At 37.2% G+C, this 17,120-nt stretch overlaps 1 pseudogene; it reads right to left on the reverse strand.

The window, feature by feature from the left end:
* Positions 1-13,193: 13,193 nt before the first annotated feature.
* On the reverse strand, positions 13,194-16,273 carry LOC143601194 (calcium-transporting ATPase 12, plasma membrane-type pseudogene; annotated as a pseudogene).
* Between the last annotated feature and the right edge of the window lie 847 nt (positions 16,274-17,120).

Here is a 17,120-nt window from a genome sequence, read left to right on the forward strand (position 1 = left end):
TTCCAGTTGGACCGTGGTCCATGGTCTGGACCGTGGGCCACGGTGGAGCTCGCTTCCGATTCTTGTTTTCTTCGTATCTTTCTCGTTCCAGCTCCGTTTTCTTCACCGTTTTCGCCCGTGTTCTCGTAACATCGCTCTCTAGCTCCCAAAACCTGCAAATACACGAGCAAGCATAGTTAACTAATTCCACGGAATTAACTTAATCCCGTAAGCATGTTTATATCTTTTAAATCACTTAGTTGCTTTCCTACAGGTCGCCCGCCACCTAATGCTCTTAAATTTAGATCTATATAAATAAATCATATAATATGAGGGATACGTCAACACTTTATTCTCTTAAATCTTGATCTTCCCAAGGATAATTATACCTGAAGATAAAATTTCTCCACTATATAAAAGATTAGTACTATTATTTGGGATAATAAATAATAGTTAGAATTAAAGTCATTAATTATGAAATAAATATATATTAGAATAATTTATAAAATAACAAATGCATACCAGATCAAGTTTTCAAGATGAGGTGTCAAACTCTGATGGAACATGTAAGACGACCTTTCGTGCTCATTGCAAAGATTGATGTTTCAACCTGCATTATGGCCCTATTTAGCTTGACATGAAACTACAAATTCTCGAGCATATTGAAATTCAGAGTATGCGGAGTAGATACCTCTTCAAAGGACCCACCACCATAATTACCATTTACTGTTTGTCCGTGATCACCCATAACCAAAGGCAAAGTATTTTCATGCAGACTGTCTTTACCCGATTGGCTCTGCAGCACTTCAACAACTTTCTGAAGTAGAATGTTGGCATCAAATATCAATTTTATACCACATAATTTCATGCAACCTGATTTGCAAAAGGACATACCTCTAATTGTTTATTATATTGTTGCAGTTTATCAATCATTTGACTTGAATCAACACCAAATATATGACCAACATGATCCTAAATCAATAAAACAAATTAGCACCATGCTCATTGTCTTATCATTACAAAAAAATATAGATATTTGGGTATGATCATCAAATATATTTCCCAATTGAGAGGCATACCAAGCCAAGAAAACGTGCTATAAAAACACCCTAATCATCACCAAACAAGGTTGGAACTAGGTGATTGATGCAACCATTATCTACCTACCAAATAAATCACTGTATACGCACCAATAAATCTAAAGTCAAGTGCAGTAACATATTAAACCATGTATATAAAGGATACCGTATCAAGATCTTCAACATTAGAAAGGGGTAGGTATATGACTAACTAAAGTGACGATGAAACAACTGTGTCCATGTAGCATCTCCCATCATCACTACTCGTTTTCCATTTCAAACAAGCTGTAAACAGTATGCATATTAACCCATATAAAGATCAAAAACAAGATATCTAGATAGAATAATATTTATCCGATATGGCGGGTCATGCTCTGTATTTTGTTTCATGTACATTGAGCTGCAAAAATATAACGAATAATTAAATGAAAAAACATCAGTTAGGTGTGTGCAGAACTCAAGATTAGAATTTGGTTAAACTCATGCTCACAATCATTTAAAATAACTACAAAATAGCGAATCCTGAACAAACTCTATACATTTTGAAACCAAAACTCCAAGTACAGCCCTATTTTTTTATAAAACTTATTTGATGCATACAGATCGCCATTTGTAGATATTAAACATTTTCATTAAAACCTAACATTCGATTTAAATTCAGTGCAAAACATATCTTGATTTTGGTTAGTTTAAAATCAGTGCAACCCATACCTCCATCACTAGCTTGACCATCACCTCAGTCACCAATATGACCACCACCTTTCCCAATACCTCGAATACTTCATAGACCACTACATTGACTACTAAATTGAACACTATCTTGACCACCAGACCACCCAGCACATCGACTACCAGTTTGAACACTACCTCGACCCATAGTGCGTGCCATGATAACTACAACAAAAACATAATTCAGATTCAACAATCACTGAATCTCTAGATTCGTCTCTAAAACCCTAGAATGCGTAAACAGTAGACGAACATCAATTCAAATCCGATTCAGATCCAACAATCTGAATCACTATATTTAACTCACAATAAACCACCAACATTACAAATCAATCAATTATAACACACATTATGTGATTATTGAAAATACATATAACCAGCCTACTGAAAATTTAACCGATATAAACCTAATTGTAGCAACAGAACACTTAGTACCTAAAATCAAAATTAATTCATGTCAATTCTGAATCTAGCAAACCTAATTAACCTAGAAGTGATGAGAAAACAAACCAGACGAATTAACCGACGAAGCGGTGGAGAAGATGTTTTACGGCAGCGAAGATCGTCAGAGCGATGTTTTACGGCACCGGAGATCGTCGGAGCGAAGAAGTGGTGGATATGATCGTCGGACAGATGCTTGGGGCAGTTACTCAGTTAGGTTAGAATACTATTATACTTTTAAATAGTATAATAATAATATGCAGATAATATAATATTTATATGATTCCTTCGCCCTGGAATACTGATTCTACAGGCCTTAGCACCCATGCTCGAGTTCTATTAGCAGCATCAGATGCTATAATTTTTTTTAGCAGGTATTGTAAACTAATCTGATAAGTCAAAGATTGACCCAGTAGGTCTGGATTGGACAAGAGTAGTGGTGTAGCCGAACAGTGACTTAGCTCGACTACGCTCGAGCTAAGCTTGTTTTGACGTACTCGAGCTCGAGCAGGGTTCATTTTGAGCCCTTTTCTAAAGCTCGAGCTTTACACTACGGTTATTAAGGCTCTACGTGCACAAATGATCTTCCCAAACAAAGCTTGGCTTGAACTAAATGATCTGTAATTGAGGCTCGGGCTTTATCAGACTCGGCTTGTTTCAAGCTTTTTGTTAATTGATCCAATAATTAAATAATTTCAAAAGTGTTAATTGAATAAAGACAATGCAAAAGGCCCCATATTTTTTATTTTGGTGTTGCTTAGGGGTGCAAACGAGCCGAGCTGAACCGAGCCCTAGCTCAACTAGGCTCAAGCTTGGCTTGTTTAACTTTCACAGAGACCGGCTCGTATAACCAACTAGGCTTGTTTAACTTTCAATTATTTATGAACTGAAACATATATTATATAAACATTTGATTTTGTCATTCAGCCAGCGTTTTGCCATATTTGGCCTAAGAGAAAGCAGATGCATATTTGGGAGGCCTATAAGGTAATTTTAATAGTTGTGAGGCTTAATAAAATAATTTGTAACTGTTTTAATATATATAAAAAACAAGTAATTTCAATTTACTCTTGGATAATCATTTTTATATAGAATTAATTAACTGATTTTCGGTTTAACAAACACTAAACACTGAAGTTATCAAATGAAACACAATAAGGACAAACAGGATCAAAGATCAAGATTACAAACCAAAATCAAGATTACAGCTGCTTTTGCAGATGCGCACAATTTTGTAAAATAAAAGGTTAAAAACTCCGACCGCTTAATCACCGGTTGCAAAATTTCCGACCGCCCTGGCCACCTAGCCACAGTTTGCAAAATCTCACTTGCTAAAAAACTTCGACCGCTAGCCACCTGTTGCAAAAAAACTCCGACCTCCTAGCCACCGGTTGCAAAAAAACTCCGGTTGCAAAAAACTGCGACTACCTAGCCAACGGTTGCAAAAAAACTCCGATCGCCTAGCCAATGGTTGCAAAAAAACTCCGAGTAGCCAACGGTTGCAAAAAATCCGACCGCCTTGCCAACGGTTGCAAAAACTCCGACCACTTAGCCACCGAAAATTAACGGTTGCAAAAACTCCGATCGCTTAGCCACCATTTCAAGTAATTCACATTTTCGGTAGCAAATTTGCTAAATCGGTCGCTAAATTTGTTACCGCTTTTACTCGGTAGCAAATTTTAGTAGCAATTGCTCAATTTTCTCGTAGTGTGAGTAGTAGGTTGACCAAGCAGGACAAGAGAAAATACGGGAGATGATATGAAAAATATGAGGAAACATGAAAAATATCCGGAGGGAGCGAGACTAAGGCGGCAATAAAATTTGTCGCATATTTAACGTTCGTGTGACAAAAAAAATTATTCTCCAATTTTTATATTTTCTTTTTAATTATTTTTTTAATTTACCGGAAAATCCAAATAAACAGAATCCATTGTTTTATAACAAAACAACATTACCCAATGGATTGTACGTTAGTAATGTATGTCCATCGTTGCAGACTTACCAGCAACCAGGTAAGACTTGTTGGTAAACCATCGCTAAAGTAGTTATCAGTAAACCGTCGATTCCCTTGGTAAACTTATTGCCACTCTCATATTAAAGACGAAATATTATTACATACAGATCATCCTCGGTAACCACTAGTCCACTATCACCTACGAGTTACCGAGGGAAGTGTTCGTAGGTGATACTCTTTAGCTTATTAGTGTGCGTTTTTTTGTTTATAATTTTGTATCATATTTCATATACGCTATCAATATAGAGTTGCAAATGAGTAAAGTCATTTGTGAGCTACTCAATATTAGCTCGTTAGGATCTTGAATCGAGCCAAGCTGACCCGAACTCAAATCTAAATTGTCAGCCGTTTAAATAAAATGAGAATCTATTTATGTGAAATGTCTTGGCTTATTATTCGTGCTAACAATTTATGTATATGAACGGAATGAACCATCTTCACTAGGTTCAACTTATAACCATATAAACATCACAAAATCTAGCAATATAAATGTGATGAAAAATTTACTCAATTTACGGTTCACGCGATGTTGGGTTAGGTCGGTATGGTTCACCACAAAGCTATGTTGCCATTTTTATATGAAAATCATATGATATATATCCAATTGTGTCGTGTTATTTATTATTTGTTAACAGCCAACATCATAAGATTAATTGCCTTCAATATTACATTCGTTGACGAGTTTTTCTTTATCATTTTAAGAGGTGGTGGTTTTAATTCTAGAAACGGTACAAAATACAATTGGTCGTAAAATATAACAAAATTCTAAGTAATATAACACAGTGTTGAGAAAAAAAGACACAATTAGAAAAATAAACAAAAACCACAATGTTAAATAAAAAGACGCATGATCCGAACAAAAATTCTAAAATCTACAAGCTAGAATTGGAAAAGCAAAAACCTAAAATCTAATATCGTAGAAGTCAACGAGACGGTTCTAGTGCTGCTAGTTTTAGTTGAATCGGAGTCCGTTGAGATCTTTCTTACAACTTTCTAAATTTTGAAAACTATGTGTTTGAACCCAACTCATATGTTTTTTAAAAAGTTTATTGGATTATAATAATCCTAAATTTCACCTATTGGCCGGCGGTAAGCCTAACTTCAAAAATAATTTCTGGCAATCCCAACTTTCGATCTACCCCCCCCCCCACCCCCACAAACAATTCCAAGCTAACGAAAGATTTGGCTAACTAGGCCGCCTATGTGATTGCTTATGTGTTAAAGATGTATTGTGTGAAGGTCTAGTTGGCTTTAGATTCAGAACTGGTATTGCAGTTAATGTCGGTGGTTTTGGTTGAGTTAAACCTGATGCTTTGGAGGTCATCGGAAAAATCTTCTAGCCATGGTGGTAACAATGAAACATTATCAAGGTTAACTGGTAAGGACGATGGTGGTGGTGGCGGCGGCGACGGAGGGTGGCCGGCAGCGGCGATGGTTGTATAACGTTTTACTTCGAGGATAAAGTTCACTCAGTTCATGGAATAAGATATGAATGAAGAGGAGTGAGGCCCATCTTTAGCACATAAGTAGCCAATATCCAATAATGTATTTAACACGTCAACGGTCTAGCTCATAAAAAATAAACAATGTTGTCTGTTTGGTATGAGGTAATGAAATGGACGAAAGAATGGAATGAACGTAGTAATGGAATGAACGTAGTAATGGAATGGAGTTATTACCATTAAAATTATATGTTTGGTTACCACATGAGAATAAAATGAATCATTACTTTGTGTTGTTTCATAGGCAGGAAAAAAAAAGAAAAATAAAATTAAAATGGTAATGAGTGGTGGTGGACATGGTGGGAGGTAGGTGACCATCGTGGCATTAACAGTGGTGGGGTGTGATGGTGGTTGGCGGTGGCGGGTGGTGGTGGGTGATGAGAGATAATGGTTCTTGGAGGTTGGTGGCGGCGTTAACGGTGGTGGTGGGTGACATGGTGGGCGGCAGTCGGTGGTGGTGAGGGGCGGGGATGATGGCTGATGGAGGCGACGACGGTTGGCGGTGGTGGGTAGTTATCATAATCGCGATAGTTGGTAGCAGTGGGTGGTGGTGGTAGTAATGGCGACGGTGGCTAGCGACGGTGATGGTGGGTGAAAGAGAAAATGGAATGAAAAAAAAACAGAGAATGTGATGTGGATGGAATGAAATTGGGGTGTTTTAGCATTCCCAATGGATTCTCTAAATTATGTGAGAGGGGTTCTCTATTTTTTAGAGATGGTTAAAAGTGGTTGTGAAAGAAGGAGAGAGAAAAAGTTAGTATTCATGGTTAAATTTCGAGACACACATTGTTCATCTCTATAATTTTTTAATGTTTTTTAAAGTGGTTGTGAGTGAATGAGAGAGAAAATGTAATGATAAAAGTATAAAAAATATTATTTTATTGAAAATGAGAGAGAAAAGATGATATTTTTAGTGTAATTATAGAGATGGAGATGAAGAATGGATTGAGAATGCTTAGGGGGATGGAATGGACTAGGTAATATGTCATTCCATTCCTTTGATCAACCAAACACACTTTTCTCGATTCCCTTACGATTGGCTATTCCATTCCGCTCTTCATTCTTACATACTAAACGCTACCTTAAAGTTTTGTTAGCGAAGGACTGTTATAGGAAAATAGGTTGAACATTGAGATTGCCAGTAATTATTTTTAAAATTTGGCTTAGCGTCAACCAATAGGTGAAAGTTAGGATAATTACAATCTAATAAACCATTTTTAAAGGGGGGAAATACCATAAAAAACCACATATTTTATGTATTTACTCATAAAAGTCCCTCTACATTTTTTTGCATATATGTAACATCCCGAAATTTCCAAGTAATATTAATTATATTACTTAATATTAGAGAGAAAGTTTACTCGGGTTATTAGGAAATAAATAACAGAATAGGAGTTGGTATGAATCGGGCTAGTGTTGGGTAATGGATGCGGGTTGTGGACTTGGATTATTTGAGATGGGTTAAATGAGAATGGGATTTAAGGGATATAAATATCCCCTAAACCCAAAATATCTTCATTCTCACCCTACACCCTAAAACTCCTAACACACACATACACACACATTCTAACCGATCAAGATTCGAAGCCGAGACCCGAGATTTTGTTGATAGATCTGAGTTGGTAAGGTAAGAACAAATCCAACAAAGCTAATATTACTGAAAATGGTTAGGATTGGAAGGGTTAACCGGACCCGAAACCCAAACTGCCCAAATCGGACCCCTAAAATGTCGATTTTAGGCCGATTTGATGGTTGGGATTTGTAGGCGCCGATCATACGATTCCGTGGGTACCAAAATCGAGTTATTTGGCTAAGAAACGAAGGATTTATGGGCAAACAGATCTGCAGCGCGATAACTTCGCCTGCAAGATTAAGTTCGCCTGATGAACTTCGCCTTCAAGCGTAACTTCGCCTTCAAGCGTAACTTCGCCTAAGGATAACTTCGCCTACGGCCAAGTTCGCCTAAGGATAACTTCGCCTGAAGCCAAGTTCGCCTAAGGATAACTTCGCCTGAAGCCAAGTTCGCCTAAGGATAACTTCGCCTGAAGCCAAGTTCGCCTAAGGATAACTTCGCCTGAAGCCAAGTTCGCCTAAGGTTTAACTTCGCCTGAAGCCAAGTTCGCCTAAGGATAACTTCGCCTGAAGCCAAGTTCGCCTAAGGTTTAACTTCGCCTGAAGCCAAGTTCGCCTAAGGTTTAACTTCGCCTGAAGCCAAGTTCGCCCGAGGTTTAACTTCGCCTGAAGTGAAGTTCGTTTAGAAAATAAATTAAAAATCTGATGAAAAATGTGTTAAGACAGTTAATGGAAATAAAATTTTTCCAAGCTGACCTGGCAGCTCGACCCCACCAAGGGGCTCTGCCCCTTGGACCCTGCTAGGGGCTGCAGCCCCTAGACCCCGCTGCCAGGGGCGCTGCCCCCAGACCCCCGTTCGTTGTGGGTCATATAAAGATAGAAATACATTATGAGAAGTGATAGTTAATTGATACGTATACTTGTTATACAGTCAGCCGTGCACAATTGAAGAAAGGAATTACGATTAACGGTGAACGTAACCGTGTTCAGGTGAGTTTCTAGCCCCATTTATGTGTTACGTTTTCGGGGCTGTGTGCATACTCGATGTGAAGTGTGAATACACTTACTTTAAGTGGTAAGTGTATGCTATAGATGTTATATGAGGTATATATTTATAATGCTTGTCGGTACGTGAACGATCTTCGGATATTGCACGTATCGCCAAGGATAGTGATTGCCAAGTGGTTGATAGTGTGTATGAATGTTGTGATGTGACTTGTTCACTACGTAAATACTAAACTAATATGAGTGTGACCAAGGCAGGTTGAGGTAGAGTGTGTTAGAAGTAGCAGGAGTCTAGTAAGGGTGTTAGTGGCATAGCGTGAGTGCGTGATAGGGAAAGCCTATACGTGCCTTCGTTATTAAGTGGCATAGCGTGAGTGCGTGGTAGGGAAAGCCTATACGTGCCTTCGTTATTAAGTGGCATAGCGTGAGTGCGTGGTAGGGAAAGCCTATACGTGCCTTCGTTATTAAGTGGCATAGCGTGAGTGCGTGATAGGGAAAGCCTATACGTGCCTTGTAATTAAGTGGCTAAGCTGTAGGGGTAATTAAGTGGTTAAATAGTGGCATGTTAGACAGTGGACTATGTGTCTTCGGATACGTATATATATTGTATGAAGTGGTTGTATGATAAGTTGCTTGATTTACTAGAACTCACTCAGCGTAGCTGACTTTTAGTATGCACGCAGGTGAGCTGATTATAGAGTTAGCATGAGGATGACACACGGCATGGATTGAACGGCTGGCATCTGAAGAAAGAAGTAAAGATGTTATATAAAGTTTTGTGTTATGGTATCAAAGAAAAGATTTAATGTTTTGTAACAAATGATTGATGTTTTATATTCCGCGAAAAGTTTTAATAAACTCTGATTTGAAGAACTGTGTTTATGAGTAAATCCGACGCTAAAGTAGGGTCACCGGGTTCGGGACCTTACAATATAAGGTCCCTATACTTGATATTTTTTAACAAAAATATAAAATGACCTGCAATAATAGCCTGTTAATAATTATTAAATTAAAAGAAATTTATCTCTATCTCCAGTCACCTTCACCATCATACCTCAGGCCTCTCTACCTTACCACCATACCCGTTTCTCTGATCATAGTGTTCTAGCCTTCCCTTTCGTCTTCAAATTGTCATTTTTTATATATATAATTAATAGCAGATTCCTTTGCTTGCCATTTTGATGTTTATATTTGATTCTTTGTCAGAGTGACTCAAATCACGGAAATATAGTAGGTGTTAAGATTATGTTGATGCTATTTGGCAAAAGGATTCAAAGATATATTTCTCTGGAAATTAAATGCATAAATAGCCAACTGTGTATGTATACATATTAACTGGAGTTCTGAGTTGAATACGGCTTCTTGTGAAAAATTGGGGCTATTTGAAGAAAGTCTGAACTAATTAGGGGAAAAATGGTATTTGTCTATTGACGGCTACGTATTTCTGACTATCCTATAATTCCACTGTTGTTGTTCAGCCTCGTTTACTCAACTCTTCCCACCCCTCTATCACTCGAATACATTTCTAGATTCATTCATTCTCTATATAATAGGACAATACTTTTTATATAAAGCATTCAAATGTACATAGACCTGGCATTCTAGCCAAACTTTACATTCATTCCATTACTAACCTATCAATCGGAGTATCGTGATTCATGGTGGTATGGTGTAGTTCACCGGAGATAGAGATGGTAAATTAAAAACAAAAACAAAAATTTCTTTTAATTTAATAATTATTAATTAATAGGCTATTGGAGGTCATTTCACATTTTTGTTCAAAAATACAAGTACAGGGACTTTAATATGTAAAAAAAATATAAAGAAATTTTTATGAACAAATACAGAAAGTATGTTGGTTTTTTGTATCTTTTGCAATTTTAAAAAAGGAACATCCTAGCACCTCTTTCAATACCTCCACCGTGGAAAGTTGGAATTACCAATTCAACTCAAAATACATTTGTCAATTAAAATAATTTAAGATAACAAGATTTCTTTAAGGACAATGTTAACAAGAAGAAATTTTGACGTAAAACACTCAAAATATTGTTTGATTTTGTACTCAAACAAAGTTATATGAATATCAATAAAGCATAGAATATTGCTTTTCTAAAAGAGATTTGAGATGCTTGAATAAGAAGCTACGATCATTTTCTTGTTCAAAATTTGTAATATCCTTGAAATCACCGAAAAGAAACCTCCTACATTCTATGAAAGTGCTTTCAACTAACTCAGGGCCCTAAAATGATCGTAAATCGTAATACTTATGTATATCTTAGCATGTTTCTACGAAGTTTGCATCGCTTTCATGTGTTCAATGACCAATAAAGTATTGTGAATTACATAAAAAGTTCGATCAGGCCAATCCTTGTAATAGTATAACCAAAACGTGTGTGAAGTATTTATTGATTGTTCTAGTTCAATGACTTTATGCAAATATAGTAACATTTAAATGCCACTTTATTAGGTATATATTCAAGAATCGTGAAAGTTGTTATGAGTTATTTTATTAGGGCCTCTAAACAGGATATATTTTGTTTATTGGACATTTGCATGTTAATTTTCAAGGGCGTATTCTTTTGGGGAGAAAATTTTATGTGAATGTAAAGTCAATAGTCAATTATGAGAAGAGGAATACTATTTTCAGGCCCACATGTTAACCAACAAGTTGTCTTGGATCAATCACTAGTATCGCAGTCATTTTTACTCGAAACCTGAGACCCAATCCGAAAAAACCTGTACTCGAACCCGAACTAATCCGACCCGAGAAATCCGTACCTGAAAAAAGGCTAACCCGAATCCGAACCAAAGTAATTCGGGTTGGTTCTTGGGTCCGAATTCTAGGTTTTGGGTCAACTCGAAAAACCCGAATAAACTTTTAGTTTAAAACCATATATATTTTTAGATATTATAGGCTAAGGCCTGGCCGCTAACGTTATCAAAGTTTAATCCAAATCAACTGTTCTTGTTCCACCTATTATGAATTGATTATTTATTGTTTATTAATGTTTCAATATATGACTAAAAGCATCTATAATACAACACCCTAATTACGGCATACTGAAGACGATTATGCTTAGGCCTGTAAATGAACCGAACGTTCGGTGAACTTTCGTGAACCGTTCGGCGGGAAGTTCGCTTATGTTCGTTTATTTAATAAACGAACGAACATGAACAAAAACTTTGTGTTCGTTTAATTAAACGAACGAACATGAACGCATGTTCTGTTCGTTCATTTATGTTCATGAACGTTCGTTTATGTCTATTTATTTATGTTCGTTTATGTATTAATATAAAATAATTAAATATTATCTGAATAGGGCATGGGCTTAAAGGTTTTATATTTGTTAATTTTTGTTCATTTAATTGTTTTAATTTAAGTTCGTTTATATTTGTGTTCATTTACATTTGTTCATACATGTTCATTTATCTTTGTTCAGTTATGTTCGTTTAGATTTTAAACAAACGAACACAAGTGTCCATCTTTAAATAAACGAACATGAACATAAATATTTGTTCGATTAAGTGTCCGTGTTCTTCTAAAGTTAAATGAACGAACTTGTTCGTGTTCATTCGATTTGTTTATAAGCTTTCATTATTCACATTGATGAATACATCGGTCTCAATCTCTAGGCTCTGCCGATCTTATTTGCGTTCGTTTGTGTTCGTGAACACATTATGAACGAACACGAACATAAAATCTCGTTCGTTAAGTGTTCGTAAACCGTTCATGAACACATTATTTTCTTAACGAACGAACACGAACAAGGCCTTGTTCGTGTTCGTTCGGTTCGTTTATAGCCCTAATTACGCTGGTCTTATTTATTATGGTTTAAATTTGTTAAATTTTACTCTAATGTTTTATCGGTTTATTTTTGTTTTGTTATTGGTTTATTTATATTATGAGTAAACAGGAATATGTTACATTTAAATTTAGCAATATAGTTTTTTTTCTAAAATACTCGAACTCGATTAACCCGAAAAAACCTGAACCCAAATTACTTGAACCCGAAGAAACCGTGAGAGATTTGGGTATGGATTAAAAACTTTGAAACCCGAAAACCGAATAATTCAGACGTAATTGTATTACCCTATCCAAAATATAAATAAATTACTCGCGTTACACGTATATCCAAATAATTCATACGTAATTGTGCGCTCCGTCATTTGCCACGTATTGGGAATAACCCTATGTAACACAAAGTATGATTTTGGTAAACCAGATTATCGCTAGAGCGCTCCTCCATTAGTTAAGTGTTGTTAGGATTCTCTGACACTGAGGCGGGAAGGAGTTATTTGGAAGAAACACTTTATGATTCCAAACCGGGGTCCGCCACTAGCTGGCCTGTTTGTAAATACCAAGCAATCCGTTCTAAAAAAAAGCGTCTGGTTCCCGTTCAAGGCGATTGGCGGTTACTCTTTCTTGTTATAATAATATTATTCGATCTTACATGCCTTTGTGTTCTTGCTGCCTCTGGTGTACCCTTAATTGACATAAGATTAGCTTTAATGTATTTCAAATCTGGTATTTGTTGTTAGATGTTCATACATAAATATATTAAATGGTTCACCTGCTTTGGTTCAAAACAAAGAAAGCTGATACGCCAACCTTTTTGCATTATACAAATAAGTTGGGCTGCAAATTCCTAATGGAAAGATTGTTTACTTATAGAGTTGTTAAGTGTGTGTGTCTCTTTATTCACTGCATACTGTGTTTACTTCATAACTAAATATGAAGGCCAAAAACAAAGAAAATAGAAACAAATCATAATAATATTTATATAATCATAAAGCCAGTCTTTACAATGAAGATAACACAAAGTAAGTTAGATCATACCACTGCTATCTATAGCAGAATAATTCATGTATTAACAACTGTTGTGTAACTTAGTGTCTAATGTAGCTTAGAAATGGTTTAGCGGGCACTGGTATCAACTTCATAACCCATCCAATAGGCCACGATAAAGCTGCAACACCAATACAAATTCCCCACTGCACACCGTTTAATCTTTCTGTATCAGCAAACTTCTTCAAAAGCTCCACCATCACAATCTGAAGGATTGTAGTCATCCCGATTATTCCAACAAACAGTCTGTTTTTGTGTAAACCTTTGAATATATTCCTTTTCTCCAGCTTCCTCGAGTTGAACTCATTAAACACTTGACATAACACGAAAGTATTGAAAATAATCGTGTCCTTCACCCTCTCGTCGACATTAAATATCGCCTTGCCTTTAAACTGGAATGTCAATAAAACAGTAATCTGGAAAGTCGCTTGTGCCAGTAGGTTTCTCCACATAATATTAGTTATGAGTGGCTCGACCCGACCCACGGGCGGTTTGTTCAAGAGTTCCTTAGTGGGCCCTTCTGTAGCAAGTGCAAGTGCACCCAGAGTGTCCATGATTAAGTTCACCCACAAGAGTTGAACTGCGGTTAAAGGGACCCCGCCAGAAGTTACCGCTGCAATGAAGTTAATAACGAGAGCCACTACATTGACTGTGAGCTGAAACTGGATGAACTTTTGGATGTTATTGTACACACATCGTCCCCACATTAATACGGTTGAAACAGAAGCAATGTCATCATCCAAGATGACAATGTCAGAGCTCTGTTTGGCCACTTCAGTTCCTTGAATTCCCATTGAAAGTCCAATATCCGCTTCTTTGAGTGCTGGCGCATCGTTTGTCCCGTCACCAGTAACTGCCACCACGTGTCCTTTTTGTTTCAAGCATTTTACCATTAAAAGCTTATCAAAAGGTGAAGATCTTGCCATCACACGAATTTTGTCAACCTTTTGCATTCTTTCTTCATCTGTGAAATTACGAAACTGGACACCTTCCACCACTACGTCTTCACATACTTCTTGGCCCGATTCAAGTATTCCACATTCGGTGGCTATGGCTTTTGCTGTGAATACGTTGTCTCCGGTTATCATCTTGACTTCAACTCCAGAAAACCTGCATGTTTCTATAGCTTTTTTGGATCCGGGCCTACACGGGTCCTTCAACCCGACAATCCCGAGCAATGTTAACCCTTCTTCGGTTAATGTGTGATAATCCGTACCTTCTGGAACCTCCTTATGCGCAAAAGCAATACACCTTAGCCTGCTCGCTGCCATTCCTTCAATTATATTCTCCAAATGTGTTCTTGAGTTGCTATCGATTATCATTTTGCGCCCGTTGCTGTTATAATACTTAGAACACATTGCTAGAACCATCTCTGCAGCTCCTTTCCAGTGAACATGAATTGTGTTGTCCACGTTTCTCCTAATCGAAATCCCACTTCTTTTTTTCTTGGAATTAAAGGTCTCGACATGAAGTACAGTCGAACTTTGTTTCAGTTTCTCCATATCCATATCCAAATCCTCAACCGCCCACGATAGAATTGCTTTTTCGGTTGGGGTTCCAGAGTATTCAGGTACCATCCGTGAGGCGTGTTTAAAAACCGTACCAGTAGTGTTAAACCCGACTGCCTCATGGAGAAGCTCACGGACTTTTTGGGAGATAACACTGGAAGAATGTTGCTCCATGTACTCGAGACCGAGCCAGAACCTAGTTACAGTCATCTGGTTCATAGTCAAAGTCCCGGTTTTATCGGTGCATATAACCGTTGCTGAACCCATTGTTTCACAAGCGGATAACTTCCTGACCATCGCTTGATCAGCCATCATTCTCTTCATAGAATATGCAAGTGTGAGGGTAACCGCTAGCGGTAAACCTTCTGGGATGGCCACCACCACAATGGTCACTGCCGCCGAGAATATATCGGTAACCGAATCTAGTATTTTGTTTACACTGGTCTGTTTCCCATTGTACTCTCTGTGACCATTTTCATCTTCCGTGTTTCCCGTGAAATAACGAATTAACATAACTACCAAAACTAGGAAAGCAACTGCAAGACCTACCTTTCCGATTGAAGAAGTAAGTTTGTTGAGGCGTGATTGTAATGGCGTTTGCTCGTTATTATCACCAGTGATAGAACTCATCATCTTCCCCCAAGCGGTGTTCATCCCGACTGATAGCACTAGCATTTGACAATGCCCGTTAGCCACTTTAGCACCAGAGATTAAAAATGGATTAGTGTTGGCGTTTACTTCTATCTGCTCACTCTCGCCCGTCATGCTGGACTCGTCCACTAGCAACGAGTGTCCATCAATAAACAACCCGTTTGCTGGTATTTGATCTCCTACGTTCAAGACAACGATGTCTCCAACGACTATATCAAATATAGATATCTTTTGCCTTCTTCCTTCTCTAACGACATCAATCTTTATATTATTACTTATTTTTGACAAGCTGTCAAATTGTTTCTCCTGTCTGAAGTTACTAATCGCTGACACAACAATAACTAGAAACACCGCGAGAAGTATGCTTCCACCTTCATACCATCCTTGTTTTATCCCGTCTTCTTTGATACCGAAACCAAGAGAAAGAACCGCACACCCTATCAGTATAAGAATCGTGACGTCCTTAAAAGCCTCAGCCACAAAATAAAACAAACCCTTTGGACGGGGTTTTTTGTACGTGTTGGAACCAAACACAGTTACCCTTTCGCTTAGATCTTGACCGTTGATTCCATTTTCAAGATGAGTGTCAAGGGTTTTTGCTAAGCCCTTAACACCATCAAACCTGTGAAGTGTTTCCATATCTTTGCTTTGTACAATATTAACGAGTCGCGTTTGATCGATAGTGTAGAAATGATGATCAGAATCGTCTTTGATAATAATACTAACCTTAGGATCAACAAGTTGTGGGATGGTTTCGATAACAGAATATTTTGGGATTTCAGAAACGGCTATTGCCTTGGAGATGATGTTTTTGGCAATGGTGTTTGAGAAGTGTATAGTGAAGTACGCGCGACGCCATCTTTTCTTGGCCTTGGTAAATGTTGCAGTGCTCATGCTGTATAACATGTTACCAATATCATGCAAGGGTTGAATTTCTGCAACCATTTTCGTGTAGTGTCTTGTTTGCAAAGTGAGCAAAAGGCAAATTAAGTGGATTATATTTCTGGTTCAATCGCTGAACATCATTTTATACATAAAAAAGGAGGGAAAGTTCGTAGAAATCCATATGCGTGTAAACACATAATATAGTAATAGCATACAGGGGTTAAATGCAAAATTGAGTTCCAGTTGTTTGTTGTCCAAGTTTCATGATGTTATAATCAATTCAATGGATTCCACATTTTAAGGCATGACATCACATAATAATTCATAAAAGAAAGATGCCGTGGCTGTTAAGCAATAGACAATGTTTCCTCTGGACCACGCATATAACACGTACAAGATAATGTGACCGAATCCGATAATAAATGCCGTGGCTGTTAAGCAATAAATGTGGCCACCATCGAACCACCAGAACGCATCGATATCTTTATCGCTCTCCACCCTTTTAGTCGATCATCTTTGTTTCAGTCGAAGATGTGTGATGGTATGGTTTCTAGAGGGTCGAACGTGTATAATACAAGTGACACACGTGAAGACACTATAAAGCTAGAAATTTGTCTCATGTTTTTATAATTGACCGTCCATCTTATTCATCTTCTGATCGGGGCATTGAAACTAAATTTATAATTAATTTAAAGAAACTATGTAACTAACTAGCTTTTAAACTCGTATATTAAACAAAATTTGTTAAATGGTAAAAATAAATAAGGTCTGTTTTTGAAAGAAACGAACAATATTATAGTACAAGCAATAAAGTAGTCTACACCTCAAATTTACAATTTTGAGAAAATTTCTTTATATACAGTATTTGCCAAATTGTTTTGACACGTCACCTATGGATAGTTAGCTATG

Source organism: Bidens hawaiensis, unplaced genomic scaffold (assembly GCF_021521415.1).
Source record: "Bidens hawaiensis isolate Kalapana, Puna unplaced genomic scaffold, B.hawaiensis_p1.1 tig00055867_1, whole genome shotgun sequence".
Lineage (NCBI taxonomy): Eukaryota > Viridiplantae > Streptophyta > Magnoliopsida > Asterales > Asteraceae > Bidens > Bidens hawaiensis.